Source organism: Zeugodacus cucurbitae, chromosome 5 (genome assembly GCF_028554725.1).
Source record: "Zeugodacus cucurbitae isolate PBARC_wt_2022May chromosome 5, idZeuCucr1.2, whole genome shotgun sequence".
Taxonomy (NCBI): Eukaryota; Metazoa; Arthropoda; class Insecta; order Diptera; family Tephritidae; genus Zeugodacus; species Zeugodacus cucurbitae.
Window position 1 is genome coordinate 6,268,796 of NC_071670.1, and position 27,274 is coordinate 6,296,069.

General features: G+C 29.7%; 1 protein-coding gene and 1 pseudogene across 1 annotated transcript in view; one reads left to right on the plus strand and one right to left on the minus strand.

Annotated features, from left to right (window-relative positions):
* The first annotated feature begins 2,051 nt into the window (after positions 1-2,051).
* The window catches only part of LOC105216726 (high affinity cGMP-specific 3',5'-cyclic phosphodiesterase 9A), a 226,243-nt gene continuing 201,020 nt past the window's right edge, over positions 2,052-27,274 (plus strand). Inside the window, exons 1-2 of the mRNA XM_054230854.1 lie at positions 2,052-2,222; positions 24,957-25,116. The gene's annotated coding sequence lies outside the window, so the exon portion shown is untranslated. The remainder of the gene's footprint in view (positions 2,223-24,956; positions 25,117-27,274) is intronic.
* On the minus strand, positions 22,405-22,531 carry LOC128922393 (small nucleolar RNA U3; annotated as a pseudogene).

The following is a 27,274-nucleotide window of genomic DNA, read 5'->3' on the forward strand; positions in this document are numbered from 1 at the left end:
TGGAGGAAGTAGTCGTACTACAGTAGCGAGAGTATGAGAGATTGCAAATCAATGTAGTAGAAGTTCTTTAGAATAGTGTATTCTCCCAATTGTTTAGACACTTGTTTTCGCATCGATCCTTTGAGTTTTGGAATAGCTCTTTATTGAATCCATGGCGGCGCTTTTTCAACGGTGTATGCTATAAAAAAGAGATGAGCGCTACTTTGAAGTTGCAATGCTAGCGGCGAGTTAGTTGTTGTTGTTGTAGCGGTCTGAAAAGAAAAGCATAAATCTAGTTGTCGAGATCATCTAACGGGAGGCTCAGGAAACGTGCTGTTTCGACAGGGTTGGACCAAAGGGAAAGGGGTGTTAGATGAGTAGGGTTCGTTGGGCATGCAAAAAGATGTTTAGTGTCATGCGGGGACTCATTGCATGCAGGACATGTATTTTGTGTGTCGGGGTTCAGTCTGGATAAGTAGGAGTTTAACTTGCTACAATATCCAGATCGAAGTTCCACAAGGGTCACTCTGGTTTCAGCTGTTTTAAGGCGGAGTTAGTTGAACTATGTAGTGTGGGAATGTCTAACAGGATGAAACGGTTTTGTTCTAACTGCTTGGTTAAAACATACCCCAAATAAAGCTGAAGAAGACTGTCCAATTTGCAGTCTTTGGCCGGATATGAATCCAGGTTGTTGTTGTTGTAGCGGTTACCCAAACCTGTCTGAACCGATATACTTAAATTAATTATGATCTAACGGGAGGCACAGGAAACGAGCTGTTTCGATAGGGTCGGACCAAAGAGTAAGGGGTGTTTGATTAGTGCGGTTAAGAGGGCATGCAAAGAGGTGTTTAGGTGGTTAAGGACTCAGGGACTCTTTGCATACAGGATATATGTATTGAGTATGATTAATATAAGAATCTGGGTCCATTTCGGTTACATAGAACCGTGGGTCATGGGAACTGTGTTGGTGATGTCGAAATTTTTGTCGGTATTCTTTCTGCTGCATTCCCTCGAAATGCGTTTGGGTTAATACTGTCCGATTCACAATCCTCGATCGCTTATATAAGTGAGCTTAACCGGTTATAACAGATGTGATCTGCTCTGTAGTTAGTATAGATTGTCCTCCACTTTAATTCTGTTCGAGATTATATAGTCTATCGGGATTATACATCGCTGTTATCATTGCTCTTAAATAAACGCTCTCTTCAGCATGTGCAAAAAAAAAACGCAATTATCACATTGCGATTATCTCGCACCTCACATGACTTTGCTGATTTTTCAATGTGGTTCACGTTTTCGTTGGGCGCGCTCTCTCTCTAAACTTTTCTTTGATCATTAAAACTAGTGAGTGCTCCTATTGCTCAGGTGTGACTCGATCGATCGCTAGCTCTCTCTCTCTCTCTCCACAGTCAAAACATATCATGTATGCTACACTCTGTAATCTCCACTGGTTGTGAGTTTAATTTTAAGTACTTTGTACTCACTGATCTCTACAGTCTGCGCTCCCACATACGATCTTAACCACTCGTAGCTCGTGTTATTACGATCTTTGCGCTGCCGTTATGTACACATGTATGTATGTATGTATATACGAGTGCGCTTGAAAATGTTCGAAAAAGTTTTCATTCGGTTTTCAATGCGAAAGGCCGGCGGTCCATCGAATTTGGGTGGAATTAGTGCGTTTTTGCATTTCGAGCGAGTTGGTGGTTTCGACGGCGGTTTTTATTATACGTTCTACATATGTAGAGAGAATATTTTTGTGCTTTTTTTGTGTGTGTGTATATGTATATATATGTGCATATCTCTTTAATATGTGTACTAAAGAAAATTATTATAAGAATTTGAGATTAATATATAAAATCACAATTAAAAAATATTAAAAAATAATTATCAAAACAAATTTTAATAATTATAAAAAAAAAATATTTAAAATAATTATTAAAAAATTAAAAATAATTAAAAAAAAAAAAACAAAAATATAAAAAAAATTATAAAAAAAAATATACAAAAAATTAATAAAAAAATTATTTAAAAAAAAATATTTAAAAAAAATTATAATTATAATTAAAATATTATAAAAAAATGTATTAAAAACTTAATTTTTGTTTTGTTACAAAATTAAAAAAAAAATTGTGTTGTTGCAGTTAAACAAAAATAACAACAAATTAAATACATACATGCAATATTAAATAAATAAACAAAATTTGTGCTGTGGGAATCAAGTGCGTTTACATACATACAAAGTAAATATCGACACAATTACATGCTTTATTTTTGCATATATGTATACACAAATGAACACATTTGCATGTGCATAAATGCAATTTTTATTTATTTTTTTCACTTAATAAAGATCGTTTTTGTTTATATATACATACATACATATAAGCAAGTGCTTTTGTTTTGTTGTTGTTGTTGTTGTTATAGTAGTAGTGCCGTATGACTTTTTGTGCAGCCGGGATTTGCTTTTATATACATTATTATATACCACTGAGTGTATGTGTGTGTGTTTGTGTGTCTGTATGTATTTCGCATGGAGCATTTCATTGTGCGGGACGCCAACACATCAGGGATTAATTGGATTTAATGGACGAAGAATGAATTCTCGGATTCTACATAGTCGGAGCTTGGCGATAACACGTACATTTATAATAATAACAACAACAACAACAATAATAAGCAGCAGCAGTAATAACAACAATAAACAAACGACAGCAACGACGACTCAAGCCGCACAATACGATACGATAGGCGCACGAGAAACAACAACAACAAATGAATTTATAAAAATTAATGAAAATACACATATTAATCAAATGTGCAAGTACATATGTATGTCTATACAAATAGTGGCAAACAAGTGTATACATTTGACATACAGACATACATACATACATACAAGTTGGCATAGCAAATAGTCGCCTAGCTGCATAAGCTTACAAACATACAAGCATACATACATACATATGTACATGTATAGCAATTTATATATGCAAATATGCATGTTTGTCTGTCTGTCTGTCTGTAAGTGCGCCCATGCAACCACAGCGCGACAGCAATAACGCATAGATGGCCGCAGATGCACTATGCATACATATGAATTTTTATTGTACTTATACATATGTATATGTGTACATACATATAAATATGCACTTGCGTATGTAAGTATATATGTAAGTATAGCTGTAATGCTGATTTGCAGCGCATATGACATCTCAGCTATACCTTTAACTACATACCATACACTAGCGCCTAGTCTACAGTATAAAAATGTAAATATATACATATAGATGTATATGTACATTTGCATGTGTAAATATGTAAATGTGTAAAATAAGAAAGAAAAAAATAGAAAAATAAAAAATAGAAAAATGCCATACTCGAAACGTACAAAAGTCCACCGGCCGCGGGTGTTGCTCTGTAAAGTCGGTGCTTAACACGAAATCAATGAGAGTACAACAAAGAGCATAAGCATATACAAACAAACAAACATACCCACATACATACATACATACATACATACATATGTAAATATGTACAAGACGTACATTTGAGTATTCAGCAAGCAATTGTTGCGGTTGAGAGATCGCCGCCACCTTATCAATGAATTATGAAGAACAAGTGTTAGCCACACCAAAAAAAAGGAAGCAGCGTAATGAATAAAAACGTGGAAATTTAAATACAAAAATGAAAAAAAAAAAACAAATTAACAAATGTCAATGTGTGATACAAATGATTATTATAAATATGTATGTATGCAAAAGCAGAGAATTGGTGCGAAGAGTAATAAATTAAAATAATGTAAATAAAATTAAGTGAAAAAAACGCAATACCATAAAGAAATAAAAAATATAAAATTAAAAAAAAAGAAAATAGAAAAATTTAAAAAAAAGAAAATAAAAAAAAATTAAATATTAATAATTTAATATTAGAAAAAGTATAAAAAAGCAAATAAATAAAATAAAAATGTGTTAAAGAGATCATATAGTACATATATGAATTAAAAATTGAATTAAAATAAATAAAAAAATAATAATTGAGATATTTAATAAATTTGATTTAATTTATATATAAAATTGTATTTATAAAAATAATATAATTTATTATAACTTATATATAAAAATAAATGAAATAAAAATAAATAATAAAAATAATTAATAAAAAATAAATTATAAAAATTAAATTAAATTAAATAAAAATAATAATAATTTAAAATTCAAAATTAAATTCAAATAAGTTAATAAATTTTATTTAAATATCTAAAAAAATACAAGGAAATAAGTGAAATATAAAATATATAACATAAAATATTAATAAAAAGTAATATTTTAAATCAATAAAAGTTTCAATAATTTCATAAATATAAAAATATAAATTAAGTATTCATTCAAAATTAAATTCAAATAAATTAAAAATATACAATTTAATTAATATTATTAGACAAAAAAAAGGTTTTTAGTAAATATAAATTAAATAAATTGATATAAAATCATATAAAAATTATTATATATTATTTAATTTAAAATTAAATTAAAATAAATAAATCAATAAATTTAAAAAATATACAAAAATAAATAAAATAAGAAAACATGCAATACAAATTATTAATAAAAAATACTTTAAATGAATAAAATTCTAAATAATTATAAATAAAAATAAATATATATTATATAACTCAAAATTAAGTTAAAATAAATTAAGAAATTAAATTTAAAAATATATAAAGGTAATTGAAATAAAAAATATACAATAAAAGTTATTAATAAAAATAATATTTTAAATTAAAAAAATTTTGAATAATTACAAATACAAATATAAATATATATTGTATAAATCATAATTAAATTCAAATGAATTGAAAATTTTTCTTAAGTTTTCAATATGTTTTTAGTAAATACATATAAATAAAATAATATAATAACATTAATTTAAAAATATATAAAAATAATTAAAAAAATATGTAATACAAATTATTAATAAAAAATAATATTTTTAAGTAATAAAATTCGAAATAATTATAAATAAAAATAAAAATTAATATTATATAACTCAAAATTAAGTTAAAATAAATTTAAAAATTTAATTTAAAAATATATAAAGGTAATTGAAATAAAAAATATACAATAGAAGTTATTAATAAAATAATAACATTAATTTAAAAATATATAAAAATAAATGCAACAAAAAATAATAAATTATTAAAAAAAATATTTTAAATGAATAAAATATTAAATAATCATAAATAAAAATAAATATATATTGTATAAATCATAATTAAATTCAAATGAATTGAAAATTTTGTTAAGTTTTCAATAATTGTTATTAGCACAAATATGTTTTTAGTAAATACAAAAAAAAACATTAATTTAATAATATATACAAATAAATGTATAACAATAATTTAATAATAATTTAATATAAATAATAATAATTTATTAATAAAAAACAATATTAAAAAAAATAAAATTTTAAATAATTATAGATAAAAATAAATATATATTTTATATTCTAAAGTTTAAAAATTTAACTGCACCAAATCAAAGAAAATAAAATATTTTATGTATTATAAGCATCTTAAATGGAATAAAAAGCACCAACAAAAAATAAATCAACTCTGCTAAAAATGAATATAATATGTAATAATATTAATTTTTTTATGTACAAAAATATTAACAAATTTTCATACGTAACAAAAAATAAGGAAATTAATAAAAAAAAATCAAAACTATTATAATTAAATAAAAAATATAAAATAAAATAAATGGATTTGTTAAATGAAAATTTCTTTAAAATATAAAATAACATTATAAAAAATACAAAAAACAAAAAAAAATAAAAAATAAAATCAAAATATATACAAACATATAAAAAATATGAGTAAAAAAAAAAAAAATAAAATAAAGTATAAAAAAATGTGAAAAAAATAAAAAAATTCAATTAAATAATAGAAATTAAAAAATAAAAAAATAAAAAATTAAAAAAAAGAACAATAGAAATTGAAAAATAAATAATTAAAAAAATTAAATTAATAAAAATTTAAAAATATATATAAAAGTTAAATAAAATATAACAACTAACAAGTAGGAAGGGCTGTGTGAACCGAATATTTTATGCTCTCGAAATTTATTTATTTAATTTTATTAATACAACACAAGATTTGAGCCACCTATTCGGTATATGGTATAAAGTCTGAAAAGCCTAATATTAGGTATATGAGGCCAGGGGAAGTTATGACACGATTACACTCATTATTATTAGAAGAAAAATATTCTCTCTGAATTTCTTTAAAATATGTATCTGATAGACTTACTTACATTTTCGTTAAAAAAAATATTAATAACATTGATGTCCGATATATGGGACCTTGATACTTTGGACGATGACACACTATAAATGCAGTATTTCTGCAAAGTTCAGTTACGATATCTTTACTACTGTTTACTTTATATATTGTAAAGTAAAGGATTCAGATCGACTTGACAGTTCTGGTATATAGGAAGTAGTCGTGGTTGTGAACCGATTTGGCCTATTTTCATAACATCTTTGGGGTGTTACGTAAATATTACGAACCAAATTTCATTGAAATTGGTCGAGTAGTTTTGGAGATATGGTTTTTGACTCATAATTGGGTGGAGCCACACCCATTTAAAATTTTGTATACTAATTGGAGTGCTGTTCTTCTGTACCAGCGTTATCATGAAACTTAAGGTTTCTCGTGGTTTTCTTTACTAAATTGAAGCATTTTTAATAGATTTCATCGTAAGCTTTGTATGGAACGTAGACGTGGTTATAATCCGATTTCCTCCATTTTTGGACTGTATAAGATAGTGCCTGAAGAAAATGACACCTGATAGGTTCGTTGATATAGATTTAGTAGTTTACGTAGTAGCTATACATCCAAATATGCCCCTACCGAGTTATTTCCTTCATTTATACAGTTTGAAGTGGTCTAGATATCTATGAATATATCAGTATATATAACTGGTCGAGGAGATTGGGTTCATTCATAACTAACCGATCCAAACAGGGTTAGATCACCGAAAGAACAGCCTTGGCCGGTTCATATCCGTAGTATTTCCGGTACTGCAGAACCCACTGTTGTGGAAAAAGATCTGTTAAAAGTCAATCGTCTGGCAGAAAGCTTCAGAGACAGTGAAACCGTTTGCGAACTTGCGAACTCTTCCGGTTTTGGCTTCGAAGAGATAGCAGTTCAAAGCAGAACGGATGAGATTCTCCTTCAAGAAATGTTTCTTCAATCAATATCTGATCAAATCCATATTGTGTATTCTCTTTGTTTATGGGTGCGTTGTTTCGTCTCAACATTTTCTGTTCTTTCTATTTTAGCGTCGTAGAAAATTGACGTGTAGATCTTCTTTCTTCTTTGCAGAATTTGAAAACCAATTGCATTCGTTTTCTTAAGTTTATCTCTAAAGCAGTTATCAGTCGCCGGCGGGCTCATCGACGCTGTAGTTAGTCGGTCCCTTAGCTCATATGTCGCGCTGTAATTATACCAACTTTAAAGCTCACTACAGAACCACTGCGGTAGAGTGGTAAAACTCTAAGCACATGCCTACTTAACAGAGCTATCTGGTCCGCTGCTTATCATACACAAGCAACAATAATGTGAAGCAAAAAACAAAAAAAAAAAAAAAAACACTGCAAATAAATATAAATATCGTATTTACTCATATGTTGATGTTATCAGCGAATTTCGTACTATCGCCGTGAAACTGACTATCAGCCTCAGGTGTAGAACTCATTAATCACAGTTATAATAAGAAATAACAAATTCAAGAAACATTACGACAGTTGTGTGTTTAGTTGTGTGCCCATTTTTTGGTGCCCCGAGAGCAATTAACTTTATGGAAATCCTCGGTACGCAAGAAAAAAAAAACAATAATCTACACATTTATAACTTAATATGTAAATACTGTGTCGCCAATTATCAACATCTTCAAAAAAAATAATAACTTCAAATTACGGTTTTATTGACAGTGCCAAGATAGCTGTCAAAGCGTTTTAAAGCCTTCAGCCTGACGCTTTTTGTTGTTGCTAAGCGTCTTGTTGATACTTCAGATTTTCGAAATTTAATTGACGTCTGATTTTGGAAAGATAAAAAAGTTGTCATTTGTAGATATCTCTGAAATTATATCGAAATTCCGTCACAGAGCACCGTTCTCTTAACTTCTAAACGCCGCGTTTAATTTGATAATTCGATAACTATGAAGTATACCGAAATTCCAATCCCACAATTCGTTGCTTCTAACGCTTGATGTTCGCGGATTGTTTGAATTTACTTTCGTTCGCATTCGTGTCCATTCTTTGAGCTTCGTGCAACTTTCCGAAGCTGCCTGCTTCAGATCTGTCATCAATCTCAATTTATTCGAGTGTATATTGATTGTTGTCTTCTTTTTTTGACATTCTGGTAGTCTTTACGTTGTCGATTTATTTAAAAATCGAAGCTATAACTGTCCTGGCTTGTGCTTTGAACTTTGTACCACAATCGTCTCTTGCTTCAAATTACTTTTATTCGCTATCTCTAACTCGAACTCTGTGCTCGGTACTCTGCTTTTGTAAGACCATCTTTGATAACTCCTTATAGAGAATTTTGAGCTCAGTCGAGTAGATTATGTTGTAACTCTACACGAACCCAATTGAGGTTTTGAGTTCTCTACTGTGGTCTCTTCCTTCTTAAGACCATCTTTGAAAACTCCTTATAAAGAATTTTGAGCTCAGTCGAGTAGATTATGTTGTAACTCTACACGAACCCAATTGAGGTTTTGAGTTCTCTGCTGTGGCGTCTTCTTCCGTAAGACCATCTTTGAAAACTCCTTATAATGCATTTTGAGCTCTGTCGAGTTGATTATGTTGAAACTCCACACGAACCCCATCGAGATCTTGAGTTCGGTCTTCCGACCCTCTACTGTGGTGTACACTACTCGTACGATTTTGTCGCATAAGAAAAGTCTGTCCAATATCAAAAGACAGCTTTACTTCAATGATTATTTGCCACCGGTTGACAGGTTCACATTGAAATCTCATGTTGTCTTCTACAGACCACATTATTCAGGTTGTCAGAGTGGCCACACTATTTCTAAGGCTACTTCTGATTATTTTCTTATGTAGTGCATTTGAACTATATGGTTTGTAGTTCGGACATGTCGCTGGTAAATTTCAAGTGTGTACATCAAACTCCAGGGGATGTAACTGTACAGCACGTATCACGGAAAATTTAATTAATTTTGCTATTTTCTTAAGTAATATTGGTTTAACCACTTGAGTTTTATCAGTAATGACTTAATTTTTTTTTTATTAATTTTCAATTCCGAAATTTCGGGACTATTATATAAATATTTCGGGATTTCGATTTTCTTAAATACTTTTTAAAATTGCAATGAAATATACAAATTTTAAAGATATTCATTTTCGGTACTATTTTTATACTTTTTGATCCCGACATTTCGGAATTGTAATTAAACTACTGCGGGATCCCAATTTTCTGAAGTACATTTAGAATTTCGTAAATATGATTGAAAATTTAAATTTTCTGGATTGTGAAAGTCTTCATTTTTATTTGGAATCCCGAAATTTCGAAATTCTAGTAAAATAATTTCGAGATCCCGATTTTCTGAAATATATTAGGTTGTCAAATATCCGCCTTCTTGTCTTTTGAATTTCGCGGCTATGTATAAAGTGCTACAGAGCTCGTAGCTAGCAATACTGTACGCCGTAATTCGGGCTATTTTTAAGTTTTCCTTCGTAAAAGGCAAATCCGCTAGAGAAACGTTCCGTGAGATGAATGATGTTTTGGGGGATGGTACTCTATCACTTCGAACTGCGGAGGAATGATTTCGACGATTCAGAGCGGGTAAAAACGACACCATGGATAAGCCAGCCGGCGGAACACCTGTGACGACCTTTGGCCTTATACACCTGTAAAAGGATGGTCGGACCAAAATGGGGACTAACACCCCGCGTATCGCATTGGCTCTACACAGCTGTGGTAAGGCCGATTATGACATACGGTATATTGGTCTGGTGGCCAATAATCGACAAGAAGTACGCAGAAAAGAGCATGGGGAGTCTACAAAGAGCGGCATGTATATGTATCAATGGAGCTCTCAGAACAACGCCGAGCCACGCATTAGATGTTATTCTGTACTTTCTGCCTATAGCCATATTCTGTAAGCAGCAGGCTGCGAAATCGGCACTTAGACTGAGAGAATCTTCACTACTGCAAAACTGCAATAGGGGACATTCTAGTATACTCGGCAAGTTCCCATTTCTACCAAATAGGACTGATTTTCGCAATCCCATAGAAATGAATCTAAAATCTGAACTACATATATCATTCCTCTAGAGAGTAGTGGGATATGGGAAAAGTGGACAAAGATTCCGTGATAAGTATCTACACGGACTGGTCAAAACTAGACAAACGAGTTGGAGGTGGCGTATTCTCAGAAAAACTAGATACCAGAATCGCCTTCCGGCTACCGGATCATTGCAGTGTGTTCCAAGCAGAAATCACTGCAATTAAAGAAAGCCTTCTCGTTCTGTCAAAAAGAGTGTTAGCCACCAGACATTCAGATATTCATATTCTCGGATAGTCAAGCGGCTTTAAAATCATTAAAATCTCATAGAATATCTTCTAAGATAGTGAAAGAATGCTTGGATTTATTATTGACAATGACGTCATATTTCACGATACACCTGCAATGGGTCCCAGGACATAGCGACATCCCTGGGAACTGTGTGGCAGATGAGCTAGCCAGATTGGGCACCACACTGCAGTTGGAGGCCGATAAAGAGGCAATATATATACCTCTGGCAACATGCAAATACTTAATCGATAAACATGCAGTAGATACGGCTGAATCACAATGGAAACAAGTAACGACTTGCTCCGTAAGCAGACAAACCTGGCCAGAGTGGAATAAGAGCCGTCTTTGTCGCTTATTGAAATTTAAGAGGAATGAAACAAGAACCCTTGTAGAGATGTTAACGGGGCACTGTCTGATTGGGAGACACGCCAGCAGACTGGGACTACCTTTCAATAATTACTGCAGGAGCTGCCAAGAAGAAGAAAGAATTGGACGCGGTTTTCTCGAGGATGTGGGCGAAGTTGCTCATGTCAAATTGGGTGAGCTTTTTCACTTTATCAGGACCACAGGGTAGTTCAATGAGGACTCGATAGTGTGAGGGATCTCAGTCAGTCTCAGTCAGAGACATCTATTGGAAAACGGAGGAAGCAAAGTAGACCTAATACATTCAAAATGTCGTGAAATATATAATTGTAAAAGTAATTTTTTTTTAACATTTTCCATTTCGGGACTGCCAACTCTGACTCAAGTACCAACTATATGTACACATGTGTGTCTGTATGTGTGTACGTCTCATACACTTTATCTTCACGCCTATCATTTAGTACTCATAGATAAATAAGTATACGCCTAAACCATATCTTCAACATCAAAAAAAAATTGGCGCATATACAGTTATGTTTGTATGTATAGTATAGTATAGTATATACTTAAGCAAATAGTTTTATTTGTACAACAATTTTAGCTTATCACTCAGATACGAGGCACTTTGGAGTGTGCTTGGCATGATGTGTGCAGTACACAACAGTTCATACATATATAACTATGTAAATATATAAATATATGTATATATGTAAGTCTCTTATATACACGCATGCCACATTGCATATATATATATATTTGGCGTAGGAACCGCTTTAAGCGATTATAGCCGAATCCACCAGAGCGCGCCACTCATTCCTCCTTTTTGCTTTTTGGCGCCAATTGGAAACACCAAGTGAAGCCAGGTCACTTTGCACTTGGTCTTTCCACCGGAGTGGAGGTCGTCCTCTTCCGCGGCTTCCTCCAGCGGGTACTGCATCGAATACTTTCAGAGCTGGAGTGTTTTCTTCCATCCGTACAACATGACCTAGCCAGCGTAGCCGCTGTCTTTTTATTCGCTGAACTATGTCAATGTCGTCGTATAAATCGTACAGCTCATCGTTCCATCGCCTGCGGTATTCGCCGTTGCCAATGTTTAGAGGACCAAAAATCTTGCGCAAAACCTTTCTCTCGAAAACCCCAAGAGTCGTCTCATCGGATGTTGTCATCGTCCACGCTTCAGCGCCATACATCAGGACGGGAATAATGAGCGACTTATAGAGTTTGATTTTGGTTCGTCGAGAGAGGACTTTACTTTTCAATTGCCTACTCAGTCCAAAGTAGCACCTGTTGGCAAGAGTGATTCTGCGTTGGATTTCAAGGCTGACATTGTTGGTGTTGTTAATGCTGGTTCCCAGATAAACGAAATTATCTACAACTTCAAAGTTATGACTGTCAACAGTGACGTGGGAGCCAAGACGCGAGTGCGCCGACTGTTTGTTTGATGACAGGAGATATTTCGTCTTGTCCTCATTCACCACATTGCATAATTATTAATAATTCTAGTATATTATTTACTACATACATACATATATATTTAACTGCTTGTTGCATGCACTAAAAAATATATACATATATTTATTTCGATGCATATATGTATGTATGTATTTATGTTGTTCATGCAACAGCAGCAGCAGCAGCAACAATTGCCAGTTGTAGTAGGTAATAACTGTATAATTTAAATTGAATGACCGGATGCTTTTTGTGCGTATATTTGCTCTTAAACGAGATTTCTGTACAAATTGAAGTCACACAATGGTTGTAGATTATTTATTTAAGCTTGACGGCTTGTTCATTATATACATTTGTACATACATACATATGTATATATGCCTTTTTCTGTACGAAGTTGAGTAATCGTCGTCTGCATGCAGCATCATGAAGTGATTGAACTTTTTCACATAGCACCTGCGGCTATTTGAGTTGTCAGCTTGAAGTCCTAAGCATTCTTCATTTATACTCAATCGATCCCATGTATTCCTTCCCACTTTATCCCCAAACAATATTTAGATAATTTCTGTCTAGTTCACAAAGTTCTTCTTGATCCAAATCGACGATCCAACCCTGTTTCGATCGGCAAGCTGTAAATTTAAACTATAAATCCCTACGCTGAGCAGGCGTAGGTCTTTCCGTATTCTGGTATTCGAAATAGTCTGTAGTAGTATCTGATCTCTCAGCGTTTTGAGACAATACAAGTCTTCCTTCAGTTCCAAATTCCAAATAATTTAAAGGATACTGTAGAGTTTGGGAATCCCTGGTTGCATATAAGCCTATTACAGCTCCATATCTGTAGAGCCGACTGTTGAACAGCAACGAACTCTCTTACTGCGCTCTACTGAATCTACGTCCAATCTGCGTACAAATTGGCTGGAGCTGGATCCTCAAGTAGTCCATGCCTTGCCTACAGGAAATTTGAAATAGTCGGTAGTGGTATATGATCTCTCAGTGTTAGTCTCTTATGATTTTTCAATTTCAGTCCAATTTTATATCGTTTCAAAAGTCCGTATGATCGCGAAGATATACGGTACAGATATCTACTTTTAAACTATTTATCAAGTTAACGTTTGAAGATCTACCCGGAAGTACTTCTGTAAGTTTTGTGGGGATTTCTTTAATTTTCGTGAGCGAAACCAATACAGAAAAGTTCAATAGTCTCTGCTGCTCTCATCAAACTCCAATATAAAAAATCACGAAGTTCTGCTCAGAGATCGTCCGGCTGGCGAACCACTCTGAGAGAGTTGGTGGTTGTAATTCGGAAACTGTGGAAAGAACTTTATCCTTTAATGGAAATGGAAAGAATTCGGTTCTGATAATGATTAAGAAAAGCGAAATAAGCTCTTAGTGTACAAATTCACCTATTGGCGGCTTTTAGAATGAGTAAGAGCTTTTGACCTCCTCGGAACTTTTTAAATCTACGTCTGACGGCTTAAACTCATGTTGCGTAAAATTCTGAATGTTTTTGGGGAAAAGAGGTTGTTACTCGAGAGCTTTTAAATAAAGCTTTTTCCAAAGCTTTAAGCTTCACTTGTTTTATAATATTTGTTTGCATAAGATTCTGATTGTTTTTAGAAAAGAGGTTATGGGGAATGCGTTACTCGTAGAAAAAATGGAGAGCTTTTTGCAAAGCTTTAAGCTTCATTCTTTTTATAATATTTGTGGTGTCGGTCGAAGAGTGGACAGTACAGTTATTTACGATCAGACTCCCTTGAAAACTAAGCACTGTTGAGTTGCTGAGCTTTCGTGCGGAAGCTTTTTGCTCCGAATTCGATATTTCTCGCTGTGTGCACACATTTGCGGACTTGGCAGGTCAAGAACTGAATGAGTTTAGTGAATGTATGTAATTTCATGCTCTTAATCATCCCTGAAAAGTCGTGCGTATTTCGATTTCGAAAAAGTCTCGATTCTTCGACATAAGAGATCGACAATTTTGCAGAATTGAACCTATTGCAATAAGTCTTGACCTGAACTGTCTTTGCAGCTGTTGATATTTGCTTAATGTTGATTCTCACTTCTCTTCGTGCGTTTATCTTTAACTCAAACCGTGTCTACACCCTAGCAGACATGCCCCTACCCCCGGGGTTTATTGCAGCGCACAAAAATTGCTCTTGAGAGACTTTCTAGCTGTCAAAGTTTAATTTCGTGAATTGAGAAGTTGCGGAAATTATTAAAATACTTGTATTTAATATATAATACAACAACAACAAAACTTTTTTTACACACATACTGTATACATAAGTCAGTCTCGTGGCAATGCCATGTTGTTTACTGCTCCACAAACCAGAGATTAATGACCACAAACAGCGCTGTCTGCTTCTTCGTGCGTCTTCGCAGCGTTCATTGCGCTGCACATTGTTGTTGCTGTTGTTGTTGGACATTTTTCGCACTAACACTTGCTTGTTGTTTTTATTGTTATTTTTAATTTTGTTGTTGTTTTTTGTTTTTTTTTTCATTGTTGCTGTATTTTTCATTGTTGTTGCCTTTCCATTGTTGTTTTTGTTGTTATTTTATATATGCGCGCACTGATAGCTAAATGCAAGTCAGCGCGCTACTCAAGCAGACTGCAAGACATTCCAGCCGAATGCAGAGCGTACAAGAAATTGCTGTAAAAAGAAATGCGAGCGTAAAGAAAACAACAATAACAACAACAACAACAAAAATAATGCCAGCATCACTCGACCGCCAGCAGCAACTTTATCACTTAGTCCGTAAAGAAGAAGATGTAGCGCTTAAAAAAAATCGCAATAACAATAATCACAACAACAGCAGTGACTTGTCTTTGCTATGCAGCAGCAGCAGTGCTGGACCAACTTTTGGTCAATGAACGATCTTGACCTTAGCGAAAACTACAACCATATATACATGTGTGTGCATTTATAACCCACCCATCTCCCCCATCTCTTGTTGGCACACACTCACTTCACCCACTACTCAGATTGTGTTGCACGCGCGCTCTCTCCACAATACTCACTCACTCATGGACTCTCTCTCAGTTGCACTCCCATTGCAATTGGCACATCACATACTCTCTCTCATTCGCCTTTAGTTGCTGATATTGTTCGATTATGGTGAAAATATGCAGGAAATTATAGACCGGTTGTCGGTGAAAAAAAAGAGTTGCCAACGCATTGAAAACGCTTTGAGTAAATGGAAATAAATGTAAAAAAAAATAAAATGTTTTCTCTCTCTGTCGAGTTCCGTCCATTGAGGCCTTGTCTGTCTTTTCTCAGTCTGAACTAATATTCCAAAAGCTCGTTTCTTTCAGACGTTGACTTTGATGTCATATTTTCTGTCCGACTTTTGCATTCTTGGATTAAAAAAAAGAGATTCGGGATTTGTAGAATAGTAAGTAATACTGTTGTTGTTGTAAAACATTTTCCAAATAATTTTAAGGAATGTTGTTGTTTTGACAGTTCTTGGACGACAAAAATCCGGGTCCTTTCCGGTTACATAGACCAGACAGTTGTGGGAACGGTAGTAGGAATATTTTTTCTAGGAATATTTATGTCTTTATTTGATTATCTCTATTTTAATATTACCGCAATACTATATCGAAATAAAATAATGAGGCATTAATATTCTTTTTAAGAATAGGTCTAAGAAACTTTAATATACTTTTCTTATTTATTTGTATTTTAAAGAGCAAAAGAGTAAAAAACGAGAGAGAAATACATTTAGAAAGATAGAGTTCGTTATAATGTGAGATGGGTGTATTGAGATGTTAGTTAGAGAGAGTTAGCTCTTATTACTGTAACTTAGAGAGATTTCAAGGAAGAAAGAAAACCGGACCAAGTTTAGTTTTAAAGATAGAGTGAGCGAGAAAATTTTAAGTGCATTTAGTATGCGATAAGATAGGAAATAAAAGATTAGAAAAGCTAAAAACACGATAATTATTATGTAAGCAGGATTTTTCAAGATTGTATGTAATTTGAAGGGCGTTGGTTGAGATTACACATGAAATTAAAAAGAGAGAAGTCGTAAAGAATATATATTTAAGTATAATATAAAGAGGCAACAGAACAAAAAGAGAGGAAGAGAGAGAGAGAGAGAGAGAGAGCAAACAAATATGAGGAGGATCAATTAAAAAATGTAAAGTTAGTATGTAGGTCTGTATACTATCTGCTAGCAAGTGATAATTAGTCAAGTTTCTGCTGGAATAGCGTTTCTTTACTCATAAAATTAGCAGAAACTAGCAGTAGAGAGCTTCAGCTGATCGCATGGGAGCTGCTAGTTTCTGCTGGAGGAATTTACGCTAGCAGCCGTCAGATGTAGGAACAGCTGTTGAATGAATGTGTAAATCAGGGTTACTTTGAGCATTTGCTTTGATTTAGCTCTTTTAAATGATTTTTTTTTATTAAAATTAAATTAAATATTCATTAAATAACGATGAAAACACATTGTGAATGTTTAAACTAATTAGAATTTGATATAAACGATAGCCAATTGAATTTTTATTGTCATTCATTTACTTAAGTTTAAAAGATCTTGAATAACAATTTATTATATTGATTAATTTTTAAGATGTAATACGACACAATTGCCAAAAACAGCACTCGGATGTCTATCTGCTAATTTCTTCTAGTTTTAAGTTTCTTTACTTTTGCTAGCTGTGAGAGTAATTTGTCATTTTTGACATTTTCCTCTCCCAAAAACCCAGTAGCTGCCAGCAGTTCATATACACAGCTTGTGTTAGTGAGCGAGAGAGGGAGAGGGATATATATTTAGAGAGATACGGAGAAAGAGCTAGAAAGAAAGAGAGATAGAGAGTGAGAAAGAAAGAGAGATAGACAGCGAGAAAGAAAGAGAGATATATAGAGGAAGATAAGTTGGAAAGTGAGAAATATGAACCGCTATTGGGGAAGCAATATATATTGTGAGAAGGAAGGAACAGTAAAATAGAGAGAAGCAGAGATAGAATATAGAAGAAGAAAGTAGAAAGTGATATAAAGTATAAGAAAGAGAGAAAAGGTAGTGGGGGCGAGATAGAGATAGATATATAGAGACTTATATAATAATAAATTTAGCGACATATACGATATAAAGAGAGAAATAGAACACATAGAGAGTGAGATAGAGCAATCTAAACCTAAAATAAATCTAAAAATATAAAGTAAATGATTGTGAGAGAGATATAGAGTGATATATTGAGAGAGATCTAGTCGAAGGAGAGATATAGAGATAAGTGAGAAATCTGAAGCGATATTGCGGAAGCAATATAATTGTGAGAAAAAAGGAACAATAAAATAGAGAGAGCAGAGATAGAACATAGAAGAAGAAAGTAGAAAACGATAAAAAATATAAGAAAGAGAAGAAAGGTAGTAAAAGTGAAACTTGAAATAAATATAGAGACTATTTAACATATTAAAATGTCAAGAATTTCTAAAAATTTAATAAATAAATATTTTGACTTATTTATTTTGTGGGAAAATTAAGTTTAGAAATGAGTAAATATATAGGAAGAAGACTGACGGCGAGAAAACTCAAATAGCTATAATATTGCAAATTGCAATTGAAAGAGATATAAGAGAAGGCGGAGAGTAAAGAGAGCGTAGGCCAAGTAGAAGAGAGAGTAAAGAAGAAGATTGAAGGCGAGAAAACTCAAATAGCTATAATTTTGCAAAAAAAAAAATGAAAAGACGGAGAGTAAAGAGAGCGTAGGCCAAGTAGAAGAGAGAGTATATATAATAAGAATAGAGGGAAAGAGAGAAAAAGGGTGAACCAAAAAGTGTTGTTATTGAAAGAAAAATGGTTAATGTCAAACAAATTACAACTACAAATTATGTAATACAAACAATATAGAAATTAATAAAAGTGCCAGCAATCAAATTTAATAACATGTCAACAACAATAATAACAATTATGGTTACAATAACAACTACTGGGCAGTTAACAATTTTATAAACTTTGTACAGAGTGTACAATAATTGAAATTACAACAACTTGGCATGAACACAAAGTGCAATAAGAACACCAACAACAACAACAACAACATTACAAAACATTTATCGCATATAGAATGTGCATTTAGCTTCTTTGACTTGTTGATATGTACATATGTAACTGCATATGTACAAGTGCCGGCCGAATGGCGTCGTCTCCTAGCAAACCGGTTGCGGTTGGGTGGCAGCAGCAGACGACCTTAGGGAGGGGCCTGAACGTTTTGCACCACAATAAGAATTAAATGCAGCGGCAGTAGGAAAAAAAACAGCAAAGAACAATTGTTGCAACAAGTATTAGCAAGTAAGCGAGCAAACAAGTAAGGCGGCAAAACTGGTCGAACAGGCTGCGCATTTGGCAATTAAAACTTGTATATGGTCATATACTATGTGCATACTTGTGTGTGTGTATGTGCGTATGTAATTAAATGCATTTGTTGCGCATGTGTATGCGCGTTGCATTCCTATCCCTAACAGAAGTGCCAGAGTTGCCTAGTGTGCGTATTAAAAATTATTTGACCTAAAAATATTAGAAAAAATAATTAAATATTATTATATAATTTAGAAATGAAATTAAAATAGAAGTAAAAATATATATTTTTTTTTAAATAAAAATTCAATTAAAAAATTATCTTTTTTTAAATAAAAATTCCAGTAAAAATATATTTTTTTTAATTATTTTTAAATTTATTCCTATTTGATTTTTAAATTTGTAAATATTTTAAAATTTTATTATGGGTTTCTAACCTTAAAAAAATGTTTTTGTTATTTTTTTGTTGTTGTTTATATATTTTGCTTATGCTTTAAAAAATTATTTGATCTAAAAATATTAGAAAAAAAGGAAAATATAAATATTATCATATACTTTACAAGTGAAAAAAAAAGTAAGAATAAAAAAACATTATTTTTTTTAATAAAAATTAAAATAAAAATATATATTTTTATTTTTTTTTTAATTTTTTATTATTTTATTATTTTATTTTTTATTATTTTATTTTTAAATATTTTAAAATTGTATTATTGTTTTATAACTTAAATAAAAAACGTTTCTGTTATTATTAATATCTTTTTCGTAACTTAAACTTTATTTTTATTTGTTTTATAACCGTTTATTAATAGTATTATTTTTATATATTTTTATAAATATTTTTTTATAAGAAAATATGTATTTTGTATTGATTTTATTTTTTTTATTGTAGTTTTTTTATGATTTAATTTATTAATATTGTTTTATAAAACTTTGTAAACTATTTTTAATTTTTTTTTTAATTATTATTATTTTATTTTTTTTTATAACTTTAGTTTTAAATATTTTTATTTTATTTTTAATATTTTTTTTTCATAAAAAAAGCTATTTTTATTTTATTTTTAATTTGTTAAAATATTTTTTTATAAATTAAAAGTTTTTGTATTTTGCTATTATTTTTTTTATTTTTTTGTATATACATATGTATATACGTAATACTGTAACTAAATCAAATCATTTTTGTTATTTTTAATATTTTTTTCGTAACTTAAAATTATTTTTATATTTAATATTAATTTTATATTTTTTATACACATTTTTTTATAACAAACTTTTTTTTTACTTACTTTTGTTTTATAAAACTATTTTATTTATTTTCATATTTTTTAATTTATCATTATTGTTTTATACATTTTTTTTAAATAAACTTTTACTATTTTAATATTTTTAATGTTATTTTTATATTTTTTTATACAAAACTTTTTTATTGTTTTATTTTTTTTAATTTTTTAATTTATTGTTATTGTTATATTAAACTTTGTAAACGTTTTTTTTTTTAATTTTTTTAATTAGTATTATTTTATTTAATTATTTTTTTATTTAATTTATTAATTTATCATGATTTTTTTTATAACTTTTTAACTGTTATTATTATTATTTTTTTATATTTATTATTTATTCTATATATTTTTAAGATTTTTTTGTAACTTAAAATTTTTTGTAGTAAAATATTTCTTTTTGTATTTTTTTTTTTAATTTATATATGGGACACTGGCAGATTCATTAGTTTTAAAGTTATGGCGGTTCGAAAATTTTTTTACAAAAAACTTTGGCCCCTTATAATATGGCAACCCCGCGTTACACAGACCTAAAACCATATGTTTTATTTTAGGTTTTACATGTACTATAAGATATATCATTGCCAAAGAAAATAAAGAACTTTTTTTTTCAATTGGCTTTTTTTCCAGAGAATGCCCCATATATTTAATACATTTTTCGAAATATTATTAAATAACTTTTTCTAAATTATTTTTAATTTTTTTTTTAATAATTTTTATAAGCTATTATTTTATCTTAATATTAAAAATATATATTTTAAGCTAATATTTGATTGAATTATTTATTTTTAATGTATCAATATAGTTTTTACAAATTTTTTTTAATATTTTTTTTTTGATTATTTTTAAAATTTTTCTTTATTAATTTTTTATTTATTTTTATATTTTTGTATATAAGTATTTTTTTTTCAAATTATTTTAATTTTTTTTATTCTTTATTTTTGGAATTTTTTATTTCATTGCACACACACTTCTTTGGTAATTTTCAACTACTTTTGTGCTGCCTTAATTCATTTTAATTTGATTTGATTTGATTTTCTATTGACCACTGCGGCACGCACTCAGTTATTGGCCATTGACGCGCTGCGCGACGTGTTGTGCATTCGAAGTTGAATTCAACGAAATATCAAAGCAACAGTAATACATGAAATCTAAGTGAACTATAGAATGTAGATATAGCCAAAAACAATAGGTTTACTAGCTCGTTCATACATAAATACAAGTATACATACATACAAACGCGCATGTAAGTCTTATGTATATCGATTGGCGCATGTAATTGGTGTTAATGTTACTTTTTTAATGCTTTTTTTTGTTTGAGGTTTTGTACTTCTTCATTTTTTATGTGCTTGCAAATATTTCGCTTTGCTACCAACGTCACGGCTAGCCTTCTAATACACCGTTATACCCTTAACCTTCATTTGAAATATAAGCGTGCAGTGAAAACTGTACTGCGCAGGCGCGATTGTTTGCTTTAACCTTGGCACAAAGTCAAAATGTGTAAGGAAAGTGAATTTTGAAAAAAAGTACTAATTTTTTTATAAATTTTATAAATTTTTTTAGAAATATTTTCGCCAATATTATTTTAAAAGTTTTTTGATTTTTTTTTTTTTTTGGGTTTTACTAAAATATGTTTTAATTTTAAGCAAAGAAAATGTTACAGAAAATTTTGTTCAAATTTTAAAAAACTAATTTTTTTTTGGTATTTTTTCGAAATTTTTTGATACTAAAATTTAAATTTTTTTTGTAACTAAAGTTGTTTGGGCAAGAATTGTTAATTGTTATTATTTTTGGTTTAAATTATTTTTTCTTCAAAAAACTTAAAAAAAAATCCCTTTCAAATTTAAAAATGTGTTAAAAAAATAAAATGGTGCGTGGAGTCCCTACGCGCGGAAGAAGTTATACTTCTTAGTGATATTCCAAGCGAGAGGGAAAGGATAAAAATATGGTGGAGTGACCAACACTTTCTTAAATTCACATTTTATAAATTTATTATGCACAATTTATAAAGCAAAGTCCAAATCAATTATAATTTCTGGGTTCTGACGGATTGATATCTATAATATTTACAATTGGAATATGATAACTAAAATACGATATGAAATGTCTTACATCTATTTTATCTATATTTCTCGCGAATACCGCATCAATAGTCGTACCTTCTTTTGTCGTAGGATCATTTCTTCCATTGATCATTTCTAATGAAAATTTCTTTCTGAGGAATGCCAGTAATAGTTCAGCTTCTGGCAATGAGAAATTTACGTTGAGAAATTTACTCCCGCAAGGAGTACCGGTTGTTCGCTATACTCCACTGGTTCTCCGATAATATCTGCAAAAGCTTGCGAACCTGCAGTTGACAACGGTAATAAAGCTTTACCGATGAACAATTTTATATCTCTCATCGATGAATTTGGTGATATATAAATGGCAATTGAATTCAATTTTATACTATTATGATGTCGCTTGCGGTTAGATAAATCGATATACCTCCTCATCGTGGGTGCTAATACTTTCGATTTGCAAAGAAAGTAAATGAAGACTGACTACAGATATGATCCTGTGAAGTATAGTCTTAACTTTTCAACGGCCAACGCAGAGTACCAAAGTCAAAGAACCAAAAGTCACACAAAATAGTTGAGAATTCGCAGAAATGAAACAGAAAAGAAAAATAATGCGCAAGCATACAATGTTCTACAAAAACAAGAATTGCTCAAATAGCATAATCGTGGCAAGTGATTTAAGTTCTCTGCTTTACTCTCTCTCTCTCTCTCTCTCTCTCGCGATTATTGTTCAACGCTATTCCCTCTCCACTGAAGCGTTAAACAATTATCGCAACCTTTTCCGAACTCGTATAAGAAGTAAAACTTCAAAAACTAATATCAAAATGTTTTTTAATTTAAATTTTTTTCTTCAAATAACTTAAAAAAAAGATCGCTTTCAAATTTAAAAATTTGTTAAAAAACTAATTATAATGTTTTCAAGAATTTTTTTGACACAAGATTTTTTGATACTAACATTTTTCAGATAATTTTTTTAAATTTTTGAAACAAATTTTTTTCGAAAATTTTTTTGAAGCTCAATTTTTTTTCAGGTTGAAATCCATATTATTTTTCGAAATTTAGTTTTTTCGCCAAAGTTGCTTTTCACAATTTTTGTTTTAATTTTTTTTTCAATTGTTTTTTATTTTTAATGAATGTATTTATTTTAATTTTTTAATGAATTAATTTATTTTTTTAACTAATTAATTTTTTTTTAATTTTTTAATTTTACAAAAACTTTTTCAATACGATTTTTGAAAATATTTAAACTAAAAGTATATATTTACATTTGTTGAAAGATGAAAAAATTAAATTTGGTTTTTTGTGTAATTTTTGAGTATTTTTATTTTTTATTTTTTAATTAAAATATTTTTTAAAAATCTTTTATTTTTTTGCAGAAAACGTTTTTTTTTTTGACCAATTGTTTGTAGAAATATTGTTTATTGTTAACTTTTTTCCAATTTCTTTTGTTTTAATTTATTTATTTGTTTTCCTTTTCTGTTTAAGGTATTCTTTTTTTATTTTTTATATATCTTTTAATTTTTTTTTTTTATTTTTCTTTTAACTTTTTATATTTTTTTTTAGTTTTTTATAATTTTTTTTTTTTATTTTTCTTTTAATTTTTTTATTTTTCTTTTAATTTTTTATAATAAATTTTTTAATTTTTGTTTTTAATTATTTTTAATTATTTATTTTCCAATTTAATTTTTTCCACATTTGTTTTTTTTTATAAAACATGTAAAATTATTTTAACTAAAAAATATTAAAAATTTTTTTGATCAATTTTTTTTGACATCTCACACCATTATGATTAGTTAATTACGCCACAGCAGTATTATGATATTGTTTAATATCAACTTTGACAGTTATTTTTGTTGTTGTTTTTATAATTAAAAAATTACTTATACTTATCAACTAACGCAGCTGCCAAGGTTTTTGGCACGGTGTGAACTGATTTTAATTTTTTATTTCTTTAAAACAAATTAATAAAATCTGTCACTGTCACTGTGACAGCGACACCAAATGCCAAAAATTAGTTAATGAATTTGCTTACAACTCAATAATTGACAGCATTTGCCAGCTAACGGTACTTGAGAGTCATATTTTATACAATGAGGGTTGTGGGGTTTGATATGCTCGTATTTATCTATGTTTTAACATATATATGTACATATATGTATGGATGTATGTATTGATGTATGTACTTATACATATGTATGTTGGTGTTTTTAGGTTTGCTAGTGGGTATGTGTGTGTGTGTAATATAGTTAGTTTGTGCCTATTGCCAAAGTAATTCCAGTAGCACAGCTGTTTAGTGGTGAATACAAGCACATATATATCACATAATCAAACATATATACATACATATATCGCATTTATCTGCGATGGCAATATTTGATAGTGCTATTTGCGGTTGTTAGCTTGAGGCGCCTATTGGCGACAAGTGGCCGCTGATAGTTACATATGTTAATACATACATACATATATACAAATGTACATATGTATATATTTGTGTGAAGTGTCAGCCACTAGTGCGTTGTGGTGTACGAATGACTGATAGTTTTTGTCAAATTTTCAACTAAATGATAGCATAATCTGCGAGCTGCGATACGCTTAAAATAAATATATATGTGTATATGTGTATAATTAAATATGCACTTTGTACAAACATACATACATACATATTTGTATGTACATATGTATAATTAAACGGCAGATCAAGATTAATTAGTTTTTAATTACCATACGGCTAATAATGATAAAAGCGCATTAAATAAATGCGAAGCTGTAGGGAAGCTACATTTCAATATACATACATATACTATATAATCATTATAAATCATATTTTATATAAAAAAAATATTTTTTTTTATTAAAAAAATTCATTTATTTATTACAAATTGAAAAAAAAAATTTATTAAAGCATGTAAATATATATATTTTTCTCTTTTCTTTTCCAGCTCTTAACAAGCCAGGCTATCGGTTAGCTAAAAACAAAAAAAAAACAACAATAAATATTGTTAGTGCTATTACGCCAGCAAACAACTCATTAGTTCAATTGAATCTACACAATAATAATTGTTAATTATAAATCGATTGCCTGCCGCTGCAAGGTGTGAGGTGAGTAAACTTTGCCTTCAATTATTCTTATTTAAATGTTGTTTGCTTATGTCTGCGCACAAATCGCTTTATTGCATGCCAATTGAGTTGCAATTTGATATTTTGTCTAAGTTGCAGTTGCTAAACAAAACAATAATTAAATTTAAAAAAAAATAAAAAATAATAATAATAAATTATTAAAAAATATAATAATAAAAAACAAGACAAAAACAATACAAAAATAAAACAAAATAAAATGAAATAAAATAAAATAAAATAAAATAAAATGAAATAAAATGAAATAAAATAAAATAAAATGAAATAAAATAAAATAAAATACAATAAAATAAAATAAAATAAAATAAAATAAAATAAAATAAAATAAATAAAAATAAAGTAAAGTAAAGTAAATAACATAAAATGACATAAAATGAAATGAAGTGAAATAAAATAAAAATAAATTACAAACAATTTTAATATGTACATATTTTAAATAAAAAATTAAACAAAATATAGAACATAACAAAATAAAGAAAAAAAATTAAAAAATTAAAATAAATAAATTTAACTGACATTTAAAATTTAACCAAATAATATAAAAAACATCATAAAAAAATAATTTTACAGTAAAACATTCCGTTAGCAATCACAATCGCCGTTTAGTATAAGCTATAGTTTATCGATAACATTACCTCCAAATATTTATTGAACTGTCGCTTCTATCGATATGTCTTTTTAATCTAATATCGATGACATTAGCCAACATATTTATTACGCCTTCTTTGCAGCACTTACAATTTATTACGTATTCCAATATACCACTTTTTTTATCGTTTATCGATAACAGTGTCAGCTTTAATTAAAATCTCTTTTCTATCGATATTTGTTTTTTTTATCTTCTTTCGATAACATTGTCTCAACCACTTTTTTTAATTCTTTTCGCTATTTGTTTTTGTTTTAAATAAATTAAATTTTTTCATCGTTTACCGATGGCAATATATCATAACAAATTAAAAATTGTATCGATTACCGACAACAGTATTTCCACAAATTTGCTTAAAATATTTCTTTACGAGTATAAAAATGATTTATCCAAGTAATTACTTAGGCCCCAAATGCTTCATTATCAAATTTATTGATTATCGATAACATTGTTTTCGTAAGTCTAATTTTTGCTAGTGTGTAGTACTCTTGTATTGTTATGTATTTCCAATACACCTTAACACTTAATATATTTTATGGATTACGGATAGCAGGTTCAAAATGCCTCTTGAAAAAATTTATCGACTATCGATAACATTGTTTTCGTAAATCATTTTTTTTCAATACTACTGGTGAAAATTTCTACTTATTCGCAATATACCACTTAACAATTTTTATCGTTTATCGATAACAGTTAGGGCGCAGGTTTGTTTAAAATTTTGTTTCGTGTTTTCATAACAGTATAAATAGACTTTTCTCGCAAACGCCACTTTATTGAATTTATCGACTATCGATAATATATCGATTTAAAAGAAATTTCGTTTTTTATAGTGTGTATATTAAAATTTCCTTAGTAAATTTATGGTAGCTATCGTTTATCGATAAATATTATCGAAATTACAAACTTTTCCTATAATTAATTTCAAATGATTGATAATCGATTGATGTTATCGATAAGGGGTTTTGCTTTCATATGCTTGATAATATTTGCTTTAAATTGTTATAATCGATAATTTCGATTACGTTATTCTCTTTTAGTGAGTGATGACAATACTGCAGTCCTTATGGATTATCGATAATTATCGAGGACTGTCATCTTCTCCAAAATAACTTTTTTTTATCGATCTATGACAGTTGTTGTTGAAAGTTATCGGCTTTATCGATAACATTTTCTGTCTTTATTGTGTGTTTTAAATAAATAAATTAATACACTTCGGTCTTATATTTTAAAATCATCGAGAAATTACCATCTAATACAAAACTAGGTATTCTTCAAAAAGTAAATGAATATCACCCATCCATGGCATCCACAAAGCCTATGCAATACACAAAGCTCGATTACAATGTAAACGTTAACTTGTTCTTTATTGTGTGCTCTAAAACGCTTACTGTTATTCGGTCTCTGTTACCATCCATCTTCACTTTCTAAACCGCATTTAAATTCCGCATAAATTTCATTGCATGTCTGGTAAATGCC